This window comes from Castor canadensis, chromosome 8 (genome assembly GCF_047511655.1).
Source record: "Castor canadensis chromosome 8, mCasCan1.hap1v2, whole genome shotgun sequence".
NCBI lineage: Eukaryota > Metazoa > Chordata > Mammalia > Rodentia > Castoridae > Castor > Castor canadensis.
In genome coordinates, this window is record NC_133393.1 from 43,389,900 (window position 1) to 43,409,019 (window position 19,120).

The 19,120-nt window shown below is 38.4% G+C and overlaps 1 long non-coding RNA gene across 4 annotated transcripts in view; it reads right to left on the minus strand.

Moving 5' to 3' along the window:
- The window catches only part of LOC141425694 (uncharacterized), a 108,359-nt gene that overhangs the window by 34,408 nt on the left and 54,831 nt on the right, over positions 1 to 19,120 (minus strand). For all 4 annotated transcript variants that reach the window (XR_012450740.1, XR_012450743.1, XR_012450742.1 and 1 more), the window contains exons 2-3: positions 3,826 to 4,089; positions 9 to 130 (exon numbers count right to left, since the gene is read on the minus strand). This is a non-coding gene — a long non-coding RNA (uncharacterized lncRNA). The remainder of the gene's footprint in view (positions 1 to 8; positions 131 to 3,825; positions 4,090 to 19,120) is intronic.

The window sequence follows — 19,120 nt, forward strand, 5'->3', positions numbered from 1 at the left end:
TTATGTACCTGTTTTTTTCTCATTCTTCTCTGGCAATTCTTTATGTCTTTGCTGCTAGAGTCTCCTCTTCCACTTCATCTCTAATTTGTTAGAGTACATCCAGAGCAAAGTTCTAGGTCATCTTCTCCACCTACATTGGAAAAAGGGAAATAATCACAACCTTATGTTAGAGATCCTTGGTATGCATGTGCTTTATGCTTCCTTTTTATCTCTGACCTTTCTTTTGAGCTCCAAACTCTAGAGTCAAGTTCGTATTCAATATCTCTGTTTACTCTCTAAACAGAGATATCTATCTCACATATAAAGTAATTTTCTCCTGTCCTCCACCTATTCCTTCCTTAGTCATCCCAATCTCAAATAACAATATTAACTACCCACCCAGGAACTCAAGAGAGCCTGGTGGCTCCATCTTCAAATATGGAACAAATTCATTCACCTCACTTCATCTCTATTGCTAATAATCTAAACCATCACATCATCCCTTGCCACTTCAGTGGCCTCTGCATGGGTCCCTGCTTTCACCTACAAGCCATTCCCACAGGGCAGCCAAAGGGTTGTGTTAAAAATACAAATCAGGTCATGTCATTCTCATACTTAAAACCAACAAGGTATCATCTTCTCCAAAAGAACTTAGAATAAAATGCACCACTTTCTCCCAGTGTTACTTGGCCCTTACTGAATTCCATCTCATCTTTTACCTTTTACTCCCTCATCTCTTATAGCCCAGTCATTTTGTCTGTCTTTCTGCTTCTCCAATACACATGATGTTTTCCATCTCAGGGTCCTTGCGTTATAGCTCCCCTTTGTGCCTCTGCATAGCTGGCTCCTTCCCACCTGTCAGGTTTTAGTTTCTGTGTTATTGCTGGCCCAGCAGAGCAAACATCTCAGCTGAACCTTTCAAAGGAAGACTTTTCTCTCTACACCATGGCCAGTTTGCTCTCTTAAAGCTGTCACCATGGGTTGTGATGATAAGCTTGCTTGTTTTCTCATTTATCGTCATTCATTCTCTGCAAGAGCATGAGGTCCAGGAGAGCAGAGACTTGCTTAGTGGTGTCCATACCTGCATCACTGAATGCCCAAAGTAGTGCCTGCTCACAACAGATGATCCGTAAATATTGAGTAAATAAATTAATCACATTTTTAGATTGTTCTAGCAATTTGATTTTCCTTGGTAACGTATCCAACCATTACAGGGAGGAACTTGTTTCATTTTCAGTTTAGACACGTGTCCAAAATGGACAGAATTTTACCACATTGGAGAGAGAGTTTTGCTTTGAGATCTTAGTTTTAAAGCACTATATCCTTTAATGATGAAAAATAATTAAAGATTAAGTTATGACATCAGTTAGATAGCAAATGGTTCCACATCTTTTCCATTTTCTGTTCCTCCTGTGAATTTTATTTTATCTGAAACTAGAATGTAGTCATAACTATGGAAGCTATTGCTTGGATATAATTTCCACTTGTTGAAATTCTAGAAATGCTACAAAATTAACATTGTTGTTTATTTCAAATACATTGGTTCCAAGACTATGTCATGCTAACTCTTTTGATTCTCAAGAATTACAAACTAAAGATGTTGATATGGAATTTGTTGCTACAATGCCTTGGAATATGAAATTATAACTATAAAACACTGATGTAATGCTATGAGCTCATAATATAAATGGATACTAAATCATTCTGTGGTGTATTATATCATTAAAATATTTTTGGTATAATTTCAAAAGTAAAAAATAAAACAAAGTTGCAACTAACAGGTGTGTGGCTTCAACAATCCTAATTCCTAACTTAAGGAAATGCCTCTAAAAACTGATATTTAACAGTCTAGAAAATGGAAATTCTAAACATCTTAGAAGAAAAATAAACACAAGCATTGCTGATCACGATCCAATGTAAAAATGTCTTTTTTTTTTTATTGGAGCAAAGAAAGCAAAGGAAAAAAGAAAGGGCAAGAGAAGGGAAGATAAAGTTTAAGAGGTGCCATACCCGAGCTAATACAAGGGCCTGAAATGAATCTCTTGAGCTGTGCAGTCAAGAAAATAGTAATCAGTGTGCATTAACCATTTACTCTGAGTTTTCACACTTGGAGCATGCTGCAGCCATGAAACGCACAGTAAGGACAGACAGAGCTCTGGAACAAGCTAAAGTTCCATGTGGACTGGAGAAACTGGGGAGCACTTTTTGAAAACTGAGAACTTCAGCTAAATCTTGCTGAATGCACAAGAGTTTTGATACAGAGAGATAGGAGCAATGAGGAGAGTGGGAAGAGAGTGGTATGTACAAAAAAAAAGTTAGAAGACATAAATTAGACTTCCTCACCTCCAGGGGAATAAAGTAAGTTTAAAAAGGTTCCCTGACTGAAACAGAACTTTCAGTAGAGTCACAGAAATGGAATGAAGCTATGGTGGGTTTTGACTGCAGGTTGCAGTGTGGGTGGGTAGTAGAAGCAATTGGAAACCCCAGGCGAAGCTGGAGGCATGAAGAGGTGAAATTTTAGGAAGGGAAACACTTGTGGGCCTTGGTCTTACTGCAAGGAGGTAAGCTTGGATGCTACAGCTTGGATCGGAATGCCCCTCAAAGGCCCATGAATTAAAACTTGGTCCCCAGTCAGTGGTGCTATTGGGAGATGGTGAGGCCTTTATGATGTGAGGCCTAGGAGAAGGAAGTTAGGTCATTGGGGGCATGCCATTCAAAGAGATGTTGGGATCCTGGCCCCTTGCATTTTCCGTTTTGCTTCCCCACCACCATGAGGTGAACAGCTTTGTCCATCACATGCTTCCATCATGATGTGTTGTCTTGCTACAGGACCCAAAGCAATGGAATCCTTTTCACCCATGGACTGAAACCTCTGAAACTGAGAGCTTACAAAAATAAACTTTCCCTTCTTATAAATTGTTTATCTTGTGTGATTTGTCACAATAATGGACATATGACTAATGCATTAGAATCATTCCATGGTGATGATTTCTGCAACAATGATATAATAAATTAAGGATCTGCTGGTGTAGAGATAAAGGAGTAATCCAAAGTAACTCCAAGGGAGCAGAAACAGAAATCCATCAAATATTGTAAAAAAATATATAGAGAATTTTACTTAGTTATCATAATAAGCTCTTCTAAAATGTATTGTTATTCCAATCTGGAGATTTGTGTTTCAGTGACTTATTAAATGACTTACTTAAGGTCAAACAGTGGAACCAAAGAAGACCAAATGGGTGGTGGATTTGGATGAATCAAAGTGTTTTTATCTTTTGTTTCATCATTTTGTTTCAGTCTTATACAGGTATGTTTATATTTTCATTCTACTTCCCACCAATCTGATTTGTGTGCTTGTCTGTGAAAGACAAGTGCTAAGTGTGTGACACTGAGAGAAGATGGTCGGTTTTGTTTTAGATTTTATTTTTCGTACTTAAAATGAAGAGTTTGGTTTTAGGTAAATGAAAAATAAGTTAGTAAGACAACAGTCTAAAAAAATTAATAAGGAGCAGTTACAGCTAGTTTAGGCAAATGCCTCTTACTGTTCACTTCAAATGTGTTCTTTTGGATAGTGAGACGCAGGGATAAGAGCAATGACACACCAGAGGCCTCCAGGGCACAAGGAGTAGCCTGTATGATCTAAGGGATGTCCACGTGCTCAGGGGAACCACAGTGCCCACTTGGACAAATTAGAACAGCAAAAAATAAACACACAGCACCAGCGCTAGAAAGCAATGATGGGCTAAGATTTGAAAATACAGCCCAAGTTTTAGATTTGAATTTTAAAACCTGGGACACTGAATTTCTAAAGAAAACAGAAGCTTGTAGTCTTATTTCATTACCCACCGGTGCCTTTGAGTCATGAACTTTCCCCCACTTCGGAAACTTCTCTGGAAAATTCATTTCATGCTTGTCTACTCCAGTAAAACCCTCGACTGAGCTGTTACAAAACAGAAGACTTGGCCAGTGGAATGTGAGAGATCACTTGATATGGTGCAGCCAGTTGGCGTCCTCCAGAGCCTGGTTCTTGTGACCTTTGGTTTACCTGTGATCTTGGACTGTGAACTCCACCAGAAGAGGGGACTTTCTGATGAGTCCTGTGCCAGGTGACTGGAAAACAGAAATAGCACACATGTCACGTTCTTTAATACACTAAAAAATGTCTCAGGCTGAGGGAGGGATGCAGGTGCCCTGGCATCAGAGATCTGCGTTCACTAGTGTCTGGGTGGCTGCCTCAGGAGACCTGCTTGGTCTCCATCAAATCTCATTGAAAGCCTCAATTTGGATTTATTCCCTTATAAGGCCAGGCCTCCATCAGTTATCTTGCTGCTGCTGATGCTGCTCTTAATCCAACGTGATAAAATACCCTTGCCTCCTCTATTGTAGATTTTTATCCAAGAATCTTTTTATGAATCTTTAGGTAACCACCCGTACATTTTCCACCATGCTTGCTTCAGAAATTCTTTTCTCAGTTCTCAGCTTCTTGTGCTGATCTCATTTCTTCCTCCCCAAAGAAAGGGTTTGTATTTTCAACAAGAATTTATTAAGAAAGCGTTTGCATTTTCAAACCCGTTAGTTGTCTGCATGTATAGGCAAAAATCCCACTGACCAATGAACAGACAACTAAACAATGAAGGACAAGAATGAAAAACAGGGGAGGGCACTTACAGGAGGGGGAAGGTAAAAGAAGGAAGTGAGGAAGGTGAATATGGTTGATGTACTTTCTATGCAAGAATAAATATAGAATTTTTAAACCTGTTGAACTCACCATAAGAAGAATAAAGTGAATACGGTGCAAATATTATGCACTCATGTATGACAATGGAAAAAATGAGACCTGTTGAAACTATTCTAGGAATGGGGGAAAGAGGGAATAAAGGAGAATGATGGAGGGGATAAATTTAATAAGATATATTTTAAGAACTTTTGTAAATGTCACAATGTACCCCCAGTACAACAATAATATAATAAAAAATTAAAACAACAACAAAGAATTGTGATAAATTTTTGGAACCTAAAGATAAATAAGGCATCATCTCTGCCATGGATGGGCTTCTATGACTTGGTAGAGGAGAATAAACACTGAGGTAAGTAGGTAGTCAACCTTTATAGGTGAATTCCATGGACAGAGTATGGGACAAAGGTAGTGGTCAGAAGACATCATTTCTACTGAGGTGGGCAGGAAAAGTTGAATAAAGACTACCTAGACTATTCAAATGTCTTGCCACCATAAAAAAGGTACACAAGGTGATGAATGTTAATTAGCTTGATTTAATCTTGCCACATTATATGCGCTGTGCTTCATAAATGGTAACATTTTACTCCATAAATGTGTACAATTATGACCTATCAATTTAAAGGCCACCTGGGATGAACCTCCTAAATTCCCTTCCCTCTGCTCTAAATCATTTACGCCTATAAATATTTTTAACATCTTTCTTCCTACCTCAGGAAAGGCATCTATTTTCTCTAAGGATAATACTTTCTCTTCCAATATTGAAAGTGAAGTAAGAGAAAGATTTAGAAAAACAGAAAAAAAAATTAGAAAGAAAAATATTTCCCATTACACAATCAACTTCTGAACAGTCCTACCATCATTCATTTTTGTTGTGTTTTAATCTTTTTTCTTTAGTGATTTTTAAGTACTTGTACAATAACCACTTGTTTTCTCTATCCATCCTCCTATCCTCCCCCTCTAGGAACCGGCTCCTTCCAATTCTATATCTTGACCTTATCCATTCATATCCCTGCTCCCTTACATCTCACAAAGCCTAAAACAAAAGAAGCCAAGTAATTTCCTTAACATTCATCCTACAGATTCCTCAGTGACCCACTAAAGAGGCTAACCTGCTTTGCTTGTTTATCTCTTTGTTCTTCCTGAAGCTGTCTTCCTTCCAGTCCCTTAGCGTCTAGCTGAATGTTCCATCTGCCCACCCACTTCTCCAATAATGCTTTGACTTCAATCTCTTTCTTACATACATTTCTCCTCTGTCCACCCTTGAAGGGTCTCAGCCTCCACCAATCTCTCTTCCCATCTGGAAAACTGTTTGAGCCCTGTCCATGGCTTTGCATATTCCCTTCCAGACTTCTTGCCTGCACTTCAGTCTCCTTAGCTACTTATTAATGGACATCTTTACCCTGGACACTTCCAACTCTACACTCGTACATGGGATTGTTCTTCTTGGTCCTTAGTTTCAGTCAATCACATCAAGAAAATTGATACTGTCTTCATTTCCTCCTTCTTTAGTCCCACAAGTTCTTCCTGCAAAATTAATCCCAAATCTATCACTTATTTCACTACCACTTTGTAAAATCAAATCCTGAATATTTCTTATCTGTCCCTTAGCTAGCCTACTAATGAGAGTCTTGCTTTCCTATTCTTTTTATATGTTTTTCTCCCTTGCTAGTTCACAAATTGTGTTTCTAGGATACAGTTGTTTAAAATATCACTTCCCCTTAATTAAAAATTGCTGGTGATTTTCTGCTACCTGCTCCAGCATCCACGTTTCTTACATAAGCATTCAGACAGTGTGTAATTTGTCCCCAATCCCCCACCATCTCAAGTCCTTCCCACACACCCCCTGAGGTAGCCACTTGCAATTACTGGAGGCTGCTTTGCTACCCTAAACATGCCATGAATTCCTACAGCTCCTAGGACCTATTGTGGTTTTCCCTCTGCCTCAAAATGCCTTGCTCATTGTTTGAAATCATGTCTAGGTTTCTAGGCCTAGCTTAAATGCCACCACCTCTATGAAGTTCCCTAGATTTTGCTGTCTCCTGCATTTGAGGAAATCAGTCACTCTCACCTCTGTTCCTAGACCAAAGTGGTTCCCAAATCTGATTCTGCACCAGAATCAACTAAAAAGTTTTGAAATGATTGTGATACCTGGATCTTATCTCACACCCCTTATTATTAGCACATCTGATAATAAGCCTTGTACATCAGTCCTTTTTTGTCAATATTTGTCCCTCTCTCCATTCTGTTGGTCCCTTTCCTCTTCTCAAATAGTTCCCCTTTGACTCTCATGTCCCTATTTTAAATATAGAGTCCACATAAGAAAGAAAGCATATGATAATTATTTTACTAAGTCTAGCTTATTTCATTTAATATGATCTCTAGCTTCACCCATTTTCCTGCAAACATAATTTTATTATACCTGAATATTACTCCATTGTGTGTATATATGCCACATTTTCTTTATACTGGTCTGAGTCCATAATTTGCTTATTGTGAATAGTGTTGCAATAAACATGAATGTGCAAGTATCTTTGATATATACTAATTTTGATCCCTTTGAGCATATGAGAGGTCTAATTTTAGTTTTGTGAGAAACCTCCATAATGATTTCCACAGTGGCTTCACTAATTTATCTTCTTACTAACAGTATATGAGAGTTCCTTTTCCCCTTGCATCTTTGCTAGCATTTGTTGTTGTTTGTTTTCTGGATGACGACCTTAACTGGGATGAGATGGAAACTAAGTGTAGTTTTAATATGCATTTCCTTTATAGTTAAGGATGCTGAACATTTTTCATGTATTTACTTTGAGAACTGTCTGTTCAGATCATTTGCACATTTATTGATTGGATTATTTATATTTTTGGTGTTTAATTTCCTGGGTACTCTATATACTCTGGATATTAATCCCCAGTTAGAAGAATAGTGGCAAATATTTTCTCCATTTTTAGGCTATCTCTTCACTTTGGTAATTGTTGCTTTGCTGTGCAGAGACATTTTAATTTGATGCAATCCCATTTGTCAATTCTTGCTATTATTTCCTGAGCTATTGGAGTCTTATTTAAAAAGTCATTGCCTGTGCCTAGATCTTGTTTCAGGTGTTACATTGAAGTAGTTGACCCATTTTGAAGTGATTTTTTATAGGAAGAGAAATACAGATATAATTTCCATCTTCTATTTGTGGATATCCAGTTTTCCCAGCATGATTTTTGAAGAGGCTGTCTTTTATTCCAATGTACGTTTTTGGCACTTGTGTCAAGAATCAGATGGCTGTAGCTGCCTGGGTTTATTTCTGGGTCTTCTATTCTGTTCCATTTGTCTATGTGTGTCTCTATGTGCAGGTACCATGACAGTTTTGTTCTATGGCTGTGTAGTATAATTTGAAGTCAGGTATTGTGATACCTCCAGTTGCTCTTCATGCTTAGTATTACTTTGGCTATTTAGGCCCTCTTGTGCTTCCATATGAATTCTAGGATTGTTTTTGCTAGTTCTGAGAACATAATTGGAGTTTTGATGGGAACTGCATTGAATCTGAAGATAGCCTTGGTAATACAACCATTTTCACAATATTAATTCTGACGGTCCATAAACATGGGAGCTCTTTCTATCTTCTAGTCTCTTCTTCAATTTCTCCCATCAGTGTTTTAGAGTTTTCATTGTGGAAGTTGGGCTGGTGCAGTGGCTCAAATGGCAAGAGTGCCTGCCTAGCAAGTGTGAGGCCCTAAGTTCAAATCCCAGTGCCACAAAAAAAATTTACTTGTTGTATAAGTCTTTCACCTCTTTGGTTAGGTTTTATTCCTAGCTTTTTTTTGAGGATATTGGAAATAGAATTGTTTTCTTAATCTGTTTTTCAGTCTCTTTGTTTTTGGTATACTAAAGTTACTTATTTTTGTATGTGGATTTTGCATCTTGCTATTTTGCTGAATGTGTTTATCAGATCTAAGAGTTTTCTAGTGAAGTTTTTAGGGTCTTTTAATATAGGATCAGGTCATCTTCAAACAGAGATAATTTGACTTCTTCCTTACCTATTAGTATCCCTTTTGTTTTCTTTTTCTTGCCTTACTGCTCTAGTGAAGAATTCAACCACTATATTGAATAAGAGTGGAAAGACCACCCTTATCTCATTCCTGATTTTAGAGGAAATGCTTTCAGTTTTTCCCCACAAGGGATAATGTTGGCTATAGGTCTGTCATATGTCGCCTTTATTATGCTGTGGTATGTCCTTTTTATTCCTAGTTTCTTCAGAGCTTTTATCAAGAAGAGATGCTGAATTTTATCAGAGTCTTTTTCTGTATCTATTGACATGATCATGTGTTTTTTGTCATTGATCCTATTTATGTGTTGATGTATATTTATCTGATTTTGGTATCATGATAATACTGGCTTCATAGAATGAGTTTCAAAGAATTCCTTCTCTTTCTTTTTCATGAAATAGTTTAAGGAGCATTCGTTTTAGTTCTTTCAAGGTCAGGTAGAATTCAGCAGTGAATCCATCTGGTCCTGGGCTTTTGGAGAGAGGGTTAGAGGGTACTTTATTACTGCTTTAATCTCATTGCTTATTATTGATCTGCTTAGGTTGTTTATATCATCTTGGTTCAATTTTGATAGGATATATGTATCTAGAAATTCATCTGTCTCTTCTCTATTTTCTAATTTATTGGAATATAAGTTATCAAAATACTCCCCAAAGAATGATGAGGGGGTAAATTCAATAATGATATATTTGATATATTGTAAGAACTTTTGTAAATGCCACAATGTACCTCCACCCAGCACAACAATAAAAAAAAATACTCCCTAAAGATCCTCGGGATTTCAGTGGTATCTTTTGTAATATCCCTCCTTTGATTCTAATTTTATTATTTTTATTAGTTCCTCTTTCTTAGGTTAGTTTAGCTAAAGGTTTGTCATGCTTGTTTATCTCTTCAAAGATATTTTGAATTCGTTCTTTCCTATAATAATATTATTGGAATATTTATGGAAATTTATAGGAATATGGGCAAATTCCATCTTTTCACTTTCAGTCTCTGCTTCATTAATTTCATTGATCCTTTTTACTGTTCTTTTAGTCTCATTTCACTAATCTCCATGATTATCTTTCTCCTTTTTTCTGGCAGTACTGGTTTTTTTTTTAACTCAGGGTCTCATGCACTGTACCTCCTGAGCCTGGTCTTAAGGTCTCGTGTTTTTTCCTGGGGCCAGCCTCAGACTGTGATCCTCCTATGCTTGCTTCACCCATCGCTGGGATCACATGCATGCACCACCACCACACTGGCATATTTGGTGAGATGGGGGTCTCACTAACATTTTTGCCCAGGCTATCCTTGAACTGCAATCCTCCAGATCTCTGCTTCCCAAGTAGCTGAAATTATAGGTGTGCACCACCACACCTGAACCTCCATGCTTGTCTTTATTATTTCTTGCCATCTCCGGATTTTGTGTTTGGCTTGCTCTTATTTTTCTAAGTGCAAGAGAAGCATCATTAGGTTGTTTATTTTATGACCTAATGTAGGCACTCAAACTTCCCTCTTAGATCTGCTTTTAGCTGGGTGCCATTGGCTCACATCTATAATCCTAAATTCTTGAAAAGGTAAGATCAGGAGAATTGCAGTTTGAAGCCAGCCCAGACAGGGTGTTCTTGAAACCCCCTCAAACGATAGCTGGTCATGGTGGCCCATGTGTGCTATCCAAGCTACATGGGAGGATGCAGTTAGGAGGATCACAATTTCAGGCCAGGCAAAAAGTTTGGGAGACCCCATCTGAATGGGAAAGAAACTAGGATTGGTAGTACACACCTGTTATCCCATAGACAGCAGGAAGCTTAAAATAAAAGGATGGTGGTTCAGGTCAACCTGAGCAAAAAGAGAGACCCAAAGTCCAAGATAACTAGATCATAAAAGGCTGGAAGTGAGGCTCAAGTGGTAGAGCTCCTGCCTTGCAAAGCCGTGAGTTCAAACCCCAGTACCAGCTTCCACCCCCACCCACCAAAAAAAAGAAAAAAAAAACTTCCAGTGCTGTAATGAATTATTTTTATGGTTCAAATGAAAACTATTGTAACAGCTTATGTTTTGTCTCAGAGATCTTGTTTGAGGACTACTGAGACAGAAGTTTACTAGAGTGGCCTGGAAATGACCACTTGTTTCCAGGAGATAAGGAAACTGTCTTCTTGGAGATTTAAATGTATTTAAAATTCTAAAACTCATTCTTGGGTCACTCAGCCCCTTGCACACCTGATACTTGGAGTTGTTAAAGCATAAAGTATTTGTGTGTTCTGATGTTAGGTGGTACAAGAGCTCTGCATTTCTCCCTCACACATATGCCCTTTGTATGGACACACTCCTACATTTACTCACACAGCTGGCTTGTCCACAGCCTGGCTCTAAAGGAGCTCTGCTTTTAAGGTTGCTGGTTTTTTTAAATCATCATCTTATTATTGAATCCAAAGCTCAAACAAATGATGTCAGTGAGAGGCACAGCAGGATAGTTCAAGAAGATTAGAGGTCTCTAAATTATAAGAACAGTGAGAGCAGGAGGCCTTAAAGTCATTTAATAACCTGAGTCATGCTCGTAGTTTTGTTCCTTTGCTTGGAAAAACAATATCATGTGAGTTGCCTTAAAACCTCCCCAGCAGTGCACAGCACAGCTGGAGAGAGGTGTGCAAACACCAGGTAGCACCTAAGAAGGGTCCTCTTGCCAGTTGGACTCATGCCAAAGCTGAAGTTCTGATCCTCTAGAGAATAACCTTTACTTTCTTCACTCACAGAGAAATATCTCAATAAGGACTGTATAATTAAATACTTTTTTATTCAGTTGTTTGTTTTAAGGTTCATGGTTCTGAACAACAACAAAAAGAGGATGAGTTATTAGATCTGCATCAGTCCCCTAGAAGCAAGCTTGTGTGTTAAGCTTCACAAGCAGTTCCCAAAATGAGGTCTCAGCACCAGCAATATCAGCAATTGTCAAGACAAGTTAGAAATGCCCATTTTCAGGCCCTACTCCAGCTTGCTGAATCAGAAACTCTCCAGAAACAGGTGCTTAACAAGCCCTCCAGGTGATTCTGGTGCAGGGTCAAGTTTAAGGAGCATGGGTTTCAAACTATTTACTATGCAAAAGACCAGCAGGTATCTGAATATAAGTCATATAACCATATGCAGTTGCTCCTGATGAGACAGATAAACCAGCATGTGAACGGTATTCCTAGCATTTTTCTCATGCTTAAGGAGAGGAATGTAATGATAAATAAATGGGCTTTTTTTCAAGTCAAGGGCCATTGATGTAAAGAGCATAAAATCAATTGTGTGTCACAGAAAGATGTTAAAAACTCATATGGATTATGTTTTTGTTCTTTACAATAAAATATAACATATTTAACTTTCTCTGTCTTTTTCAGTGAACTACAAGAAACATAATAAAAATCCAGGAAAAATAACTCCATATTCTATTATAGCTAAAGTTTCTACTATAGTTAAAAGAGAGACACAAGATTCTAGAGAGGAGCTTATTTTCTGAAATGGCAATGATTCTCATTATATCTCTCTTGTACCTAGCCCACTCCTTAGTCTGAGGTAGATGTCCAATAAATATTTATTGAAATTAAGGCACATGTAAATAAGGGCAAAGGAAAGAAGGAGGAGGAGGAGAGAAATAGAAAAACAGTCCAGGAATCAATATGAACATGAAAGAGAAAAGGAAATATACACAAATGTCTGCTGGCCCAGAATCCATGGATTCAGCCAACCACCAATTAAAAGCAAGTTTTAAAAATTGCATCTATATAAACGTAGACAGACTTTTTCCTGTCCTTATTCCCTAAACAATAGAGCACAGCAGTTACTCTGTATTAGGCATTAAACATAATCTAGAGATGATTTAAAGTATGTAGGAGGATATGCACATTTTATGCAAATACTATGCCTTTCTAATTTTTTTACTTTTTTAAAATTATCATATTATTTCTGTACTGGAGGTGCATTGTGACACTAACAAAAGTGCTTAAATTCACCCCCTCCCTCATCCCTCATTCTCCTCCTTCTCCTCCACTTTCCTCTTTTCCTTCCTCCACTATTTTAATAATGGACCTAAGCATCTGAGGATTTTGGTAGCCCTCAGGGGCTTCTGGAATGAATCCCCCACAAAGATTCCCCTTTAAAAATTATTTATGAAAAGTCTTGTCCCTAAATCCTGGACATGTGTCAAGAATCAAGAAGCAGAATCTGCGGTATGCAGGAATCTCCCTAATACAAAGGACACCTTTTTCTCAAATAGAAATATTTGAATGTGTGATGAATTGCTTGTGAGGCAGTGGAGGAGGAGGTAGGTGTGAATGGGACAAATTCTTGTATCAAGATAAGAGAACAGAGGGAGAGTCTGGTTATTTTTAAATCTTCCACTTTTCTGAGAATATTTCTCAGAATTGCCAATCCAGCAGCTTCTTCACAGATAGGGGAGACATGGCTCAGTGGAGCAGGGTCTGTGAATTCTCACCTTGAACCACACTTCACTGTTCACCCCTCCACCAGGCAGTGCCCTAGCTCATGGTTGCTTTCATCTCTGAAACAGGAATAGAGCCTAACACTTTATAGTGTAGTGTAAGAAAAGTGTCCCTGAGAAGTCAGAAAAGCAAATGCTCAGTAACTACATTCAAAAAATTTGTGAATAGGCTAGGTGTGGGTGGCTCACGCCTATAATCCTAGCTACTCAGGAGGTAGAGACTGGGAGAATTGCAGTTCGAAGCCAACCTGGCCAAATAGTTTGTGAGACCCTATCTTGAAAAAACTCATTACAAAAAGTGTCGGTGGAGTGGCTGAAGGTGTAGGCTCTGAGTTCAAGCTCAGTATTGAAAAAAAAAAAGTGAATAGCGTGTTAAAACAGTAACCCAGAAGTTGTAGGCAGAGTTAACCTACAGGAAAAAATGATTCAATGTAAATGTTGGCAGGAGACATCCACCCATTCCTAAGGAGGGATCTGCTTGTTCAAGGAAAGACACTGGAAGGGGTAACCAACATTCAAAAAGAGTTTGGGCAGCCACATCTTCAGTGTTACCCATTCAGAATACCACAAGCCCTCCATGCAGCTTAACTTGAGGGTGGACATTCACTTTGTCACTTCAGGAAATAAACGAGAGGAAAATGAAAGAAAGCAACACATAATTCCATTCCTAATTTTCAAACTCAATCGAATGTTTTTTGTTTTCTTTTGATTTTTTTCTGAAAAAAATTGGAGGCTAGAAACTTGAATAATGTGTTTGACAAGGTATTTAGTGTACAAATAGGAAACTAGAACCCATTTTACAGATGTTCCAAAACCTCCTATGCTTGTTTGAACTTCCATTCAGTTGATATGTGACTTAATGGTAATCATTCACTAAACACCACATACAGAAAAAAATTGAGGGAGTTGAACTTTTTGTCCCAAAGAAAACATTACAAAGAAAGGAAAGCAGACACAACATTTAAAAAATAGGGTTTATCTATATATGTGTACAGATGTAATTACATCCACATAAGAACACTTGCTGTCCTTTGGTTTCTATGAAGAAACTCTTTCTCAGTCTTCCTTCTGAGAGTGGGTGATCTAGATTTGAGTGCACCTCTCTTTGGTCCAAAGACCACTGGAGTGAGGAGACGTTTTTTCCTTGGACAACACTATCCTACCAAGACTGATTGTTCTTGAATCAGCTGAACTCATGGGGGTTATTCTTGAATCAGCTCAGTTAAATGAAGAAATAATATGTAGGCTCCCACGTGAATATTGTTGTAGCAATAAAACACTAGACTTAATAACATTTCCTATGTCTGCCAAGACATGTTTATACAATGATTGACTTGGGTCAACATAGAGAGATTGGGATATAAGTTAGCATAAAGGGCTGACTTATGACAGGTCCTCAACAGTGTGTGATTCTAGAGATAAAAGAAGGGAATACAGGTACAGCCCCTTAATAGTGTCCCTCTCTGCTTGAAGTTAATACAAGGTTGATTTTAGCAGAATCTATCATTTGGTTTCCAGTCAAGTATGTCCTTGTATTTATGAATAGACTCTGACAGAATGCAAATGAAAGAGGAGTCAATCCAATTCCTAAGGGCGTTTCTACACAAGAAAATTTCAAGTGGTAATAAATGTGTTTATTCACTAAATGCCTTCATAAAAACACATTCCTGTTTGTTACAACCACATTCTTTTCTTGCCTAATAAGAGTCAGGAGAACTGACTTTGGACTACCTACCATGAGCTAAGTACTTAACAGACATTATTTCCTTAACTTTTCAAAACTAAGTCAAATAGATATTATAATAGTCTCCATTTTCAGATTAAGAAACTGCAGCTAAGAGGATAAAAAAAACACCTGGTTAGTGTTACCAGCCTGCTGATGGCAGAGTTGGGACTCAGTCTCACAGCGTTCAACTACAAAACCAGAATACTTTCTATCAGATGCTGGTGCATCATTTTCTAACCATATCATGGAATTCTAATATATCTTCTCCCATTGCTGATTGTCAAAAAATATATACCCCACTTCTATCTGTGTATATATCCATAGCACAGTGATCTAGTGAATGAATGCTGCAGTGAAATAACCTGCCTAAATTTTAATCTCAGCTTCCATACTACTAAGTTTTCATTGCCTAAACTTCAACACCAGCCCTGTGTACAGTGGGCAAGGTGTTCATCCACTCTGACTCCATTTCCCTTCTGTAAAACAGCTGCAGTGATAGTGTGCAAAGCTTAAGGGTAGTGTCTGAACAAACACTTACTCTATTTTAAGAAATAAAGAGCTGCCTGAGTCAAGGATTTAAAAGAAAGCAAATGAAGATTTTTAAATTGTAATCTTGCCCTTTGACATTAGGATAAAACTTACTAAAATGCTAACAGTCAGATGATGGGGTCTGGAACATCTTAAACAGCATGCAAGTATTAGTCCTGACTATTATATCAGCCAGGATGCAACTTTTGAGCAATACTGTTCATTCAATGTACCTGGGATGGTACAGTTTGGGCAAGAAAAACTAAGTACTAAAGGAAGCCAAGATTAAAATGTAGGTCAAATTTTAACTTTATTTCTGCTCCAAGCTAGTAGCTTCCCTAATTCCACTTGGCTATATTGAATATCATGAGCCATTATGGCTTCCTAAATTAGAACAATTCTATGCTTTGCAAAAAATACAATGTACTGATAATCAGGGAGCAGTTTACCTATGAAATGAAAAATGACCTTTTTATTGCTATAATCAAACTCACCAATTTTATGCACCCTTGTTCATAACAAAAATTATTCACAATAGGCAAAAGGTAAAAGCAAGTCAAATGTCCAAAAACAGATGAAATGAAATTTGCTATCTACATAAAACAAAATATTATTCAGCCTTAAAAAGGAAGGGAATTCTGACACATGCTACAACATAGGTGAACCTTGAGACTAAAACAGTCACAAAAGACATATACTGTATGATTTTATATGAGGTAATAAGACTAGTCAAATTCACAGAAACAATAAGTAAGTGGTGGCTGCCAGGGGCCAGAGGAACGGAGAGCTACTTAATGGGAACAGAGTTTCAGTTCTGCAGAATAAAGACATTACGGAGATTGGTCACATAGCAATGCAAATGTATTTTACACTACTGAATTATACATTAAAAATGGTTAATGTATAAATTTTACATTACACATATTTTTACTATAATTAAAAGATTTAAATACTGATTTCAATAAAACCAACTGTGGCTACCAAGGTGGCCACAATTTCGTGAGAGGATGTTCTATTGTTACTGATCTGTCAGAGCTGACAAAAATTATCAATGCTTTTCCCTCATCAGCAGCAAATCTCAATCATGGCCGTGACCTATGCTCCAGCCTGAACAAGAGTCTGGGCCAACCACCCTTGGCCTTTGATTCTTTCCTAGGAGATCTATAAATATGACTCTTGAATTAAAGGCTATGTGTGCAACCCTAGGGGGCTGCCCTGCTGGACCCCTTTACAGATGGGAGATAGGGGGCAGTGCTAAAAATCTTCCTCGTAGAGCAGTTGTGTTAAATCTCATGGTTGTCAGAGGTTGTAAGGTTGTTTCTGATGACATTATTGGAGGTCTCAGTAATATCCCTGGGTGTCAGTATTTTTATCCCTGTTTTTGCCCGGTGTGTCAATATTAAGTCTGTAGTTTTTAATACCAAGGGAATGGTTGAGCCTTTTTTTTTATTAACGGGACTTACTTAGATTTCTATTTTCAACTCTTCAGATTAATATTATTATCCATTAATTATTTTAAAGTATGTTTCAGTTTCACAAGTGTAGGGCCTGAGGCCTGAATGTCCTTTATTTTCCTTAGGTTGGAGGAAGAAAGAGAGAAGACAAACATGTAGTGTTTAACACAAGTGAGAGTGACCGTCATGTCTAGCATATCAGTAAATTAGCAAATGACCACACTGTGAAGTATTATAATGGTCTAAACAGGAATCTATTTTACCAATAATTAGTCCTTTATTTAGACATCAGCATACATTCTTTCTTCTTTCTTCTATGTCTGTCTACATACTATACTTCCTCATGCATACATATCTGAAACATATGTGAGATAAAGTGTGTGTCTTTAGCACATCCATTACACAGTGTAATGAGATGTAATTTGAAACAGCAATGTGTGTCATTGCTCTGATCCTATGGCATCCGCTATACAAGATTATTTCCAAAACATAGCCTTCAAAAAGCTCAAAGCTGAGTCTACAGAAACTAAAATGCAAAGTAATAGCTTCCACTTTGAATAGCGCACGACTGAAGCCCTCTTGAAAAGTAGAGGCGACTCTGAAGACTAAGTGCCACCTGTTAGACCGGAATTGGGCCAAGTGACCTCTGATCAGACTTACACGGGGAATTTTGGCCACATCTGTGATTTCCATCAGTACCCACCATCTTCCATAAAGAGCCCGGGGCCAACCGTGGTTAAAGTGAGGAAGTTGCTTCCAGAAGATTGAGATGAAAGCAACACTGGAAACCAATGGCTTAGTGCAGTAACGAATTGCTCTTTGAACAGTCCTAGGAAACGACCTGTCCTTGACCTTTTCAAATGTTCCTTCCAGAATATCAACCTGTCAGGGGACGGGAGAGAAGCCACAGCAGGTGAGACCATCAAATGTGACCTGTGGGTCTGGATGGCAAAACAAGCAATTTCAACCCCCAGATTCACAACTACTCTAGAAGACCAGCGGGAGCCAGCCTTTGCTGAGGTCCCTGAGTGCTGGTTCTCAGGCACCTGAACTGAAGAAACCGGAAGTACTCTTGCTGGGAACTATTTTAGTAGGGGGTCGTAATACGTTTAATGAGAGGGGGAAGTAGAGACTTCAAATCAAGTTTCTCTTTTAGGTTCCTCCAAGAACAGGTGTATGCTTTATTCAAAGAAAGATTTTACATGACTGATTTCATGCATTGCTAAAAGTAGTTCTTTCTTGGGGGGTGGGGCTGTCAAAGCTAGGGTTGACTCACAATATCAGGGCGATAGTCACTCCAGTTGCTTTCTCTTTCCTTTCTTTCTTTATTCTTTCCTTTCTTTCTTTCTCTCTCTCCTCCCTCCCTCCTTTTCTCCTTCGTTCCTTCATTCCTTCCATCCTTCCTTCCTTCCTTCTTTTCTTCTCTCTGTCTCTCTCTTTCTCTTTTTTCTTTTGACAGGGTTTTACCACATAGCCGGGTCTGAACTTGAATTCATGATCCTCCTGCCTCAGCCTCCCAAATGCAGGATTACAGGTGTGTGAACCAGCACAGTCGACTCCACTCCAGTGACTTTCTACATATATGATGTTAAACATGCACGTGCGTGCATGGGTGTGTGTGTGTGTGTGTGTGTGTCTTCTGAGCTCTGGAATCAAGTAAAAGAAGCACCCACAACTTCCTCAACTTTCTTAGGAAAGTTAGCGTTGTCAGGATGACTCATCTTGTGAATGTAGTAACAGAAGCACTTTATGGGCATTTTTTTTTTTCAGTACTGGGGTTTGAACTCAGGGCCTTCCCCTTAAGGCACTCCGCCAGCCCTTTTTTGTGATGGATTTTTTTGAGATAGGGTCTCACAAACTATTTGCCTGGCCTGGCTTGGAACTGTGATCCTCCTGATCTCTTCCTCCTGAGTAGCTAGGATTACAGGCGTGAGCCACCGGCTCCTGGCTACTTTATGTGCATTTCATTTAGTATTTATTACCATCCCATGAAGTTGGCATGATTGTCCCCACAATGTAGATGGGAAGACTGATGCTTAGTGAGGTTGAATAACATGCTAAGGTAGCATAACCAGGAAATGGCAGAGGCAGGTTTGAGCTGAGGAATTCAGAGCTTTGCTTTCAGTCACATTCCCACAAGATAAATAGCACATGCTGCACAAAGTCACTGAGAAACCCTACGTCACCATCTACAGCACTTACTCTCT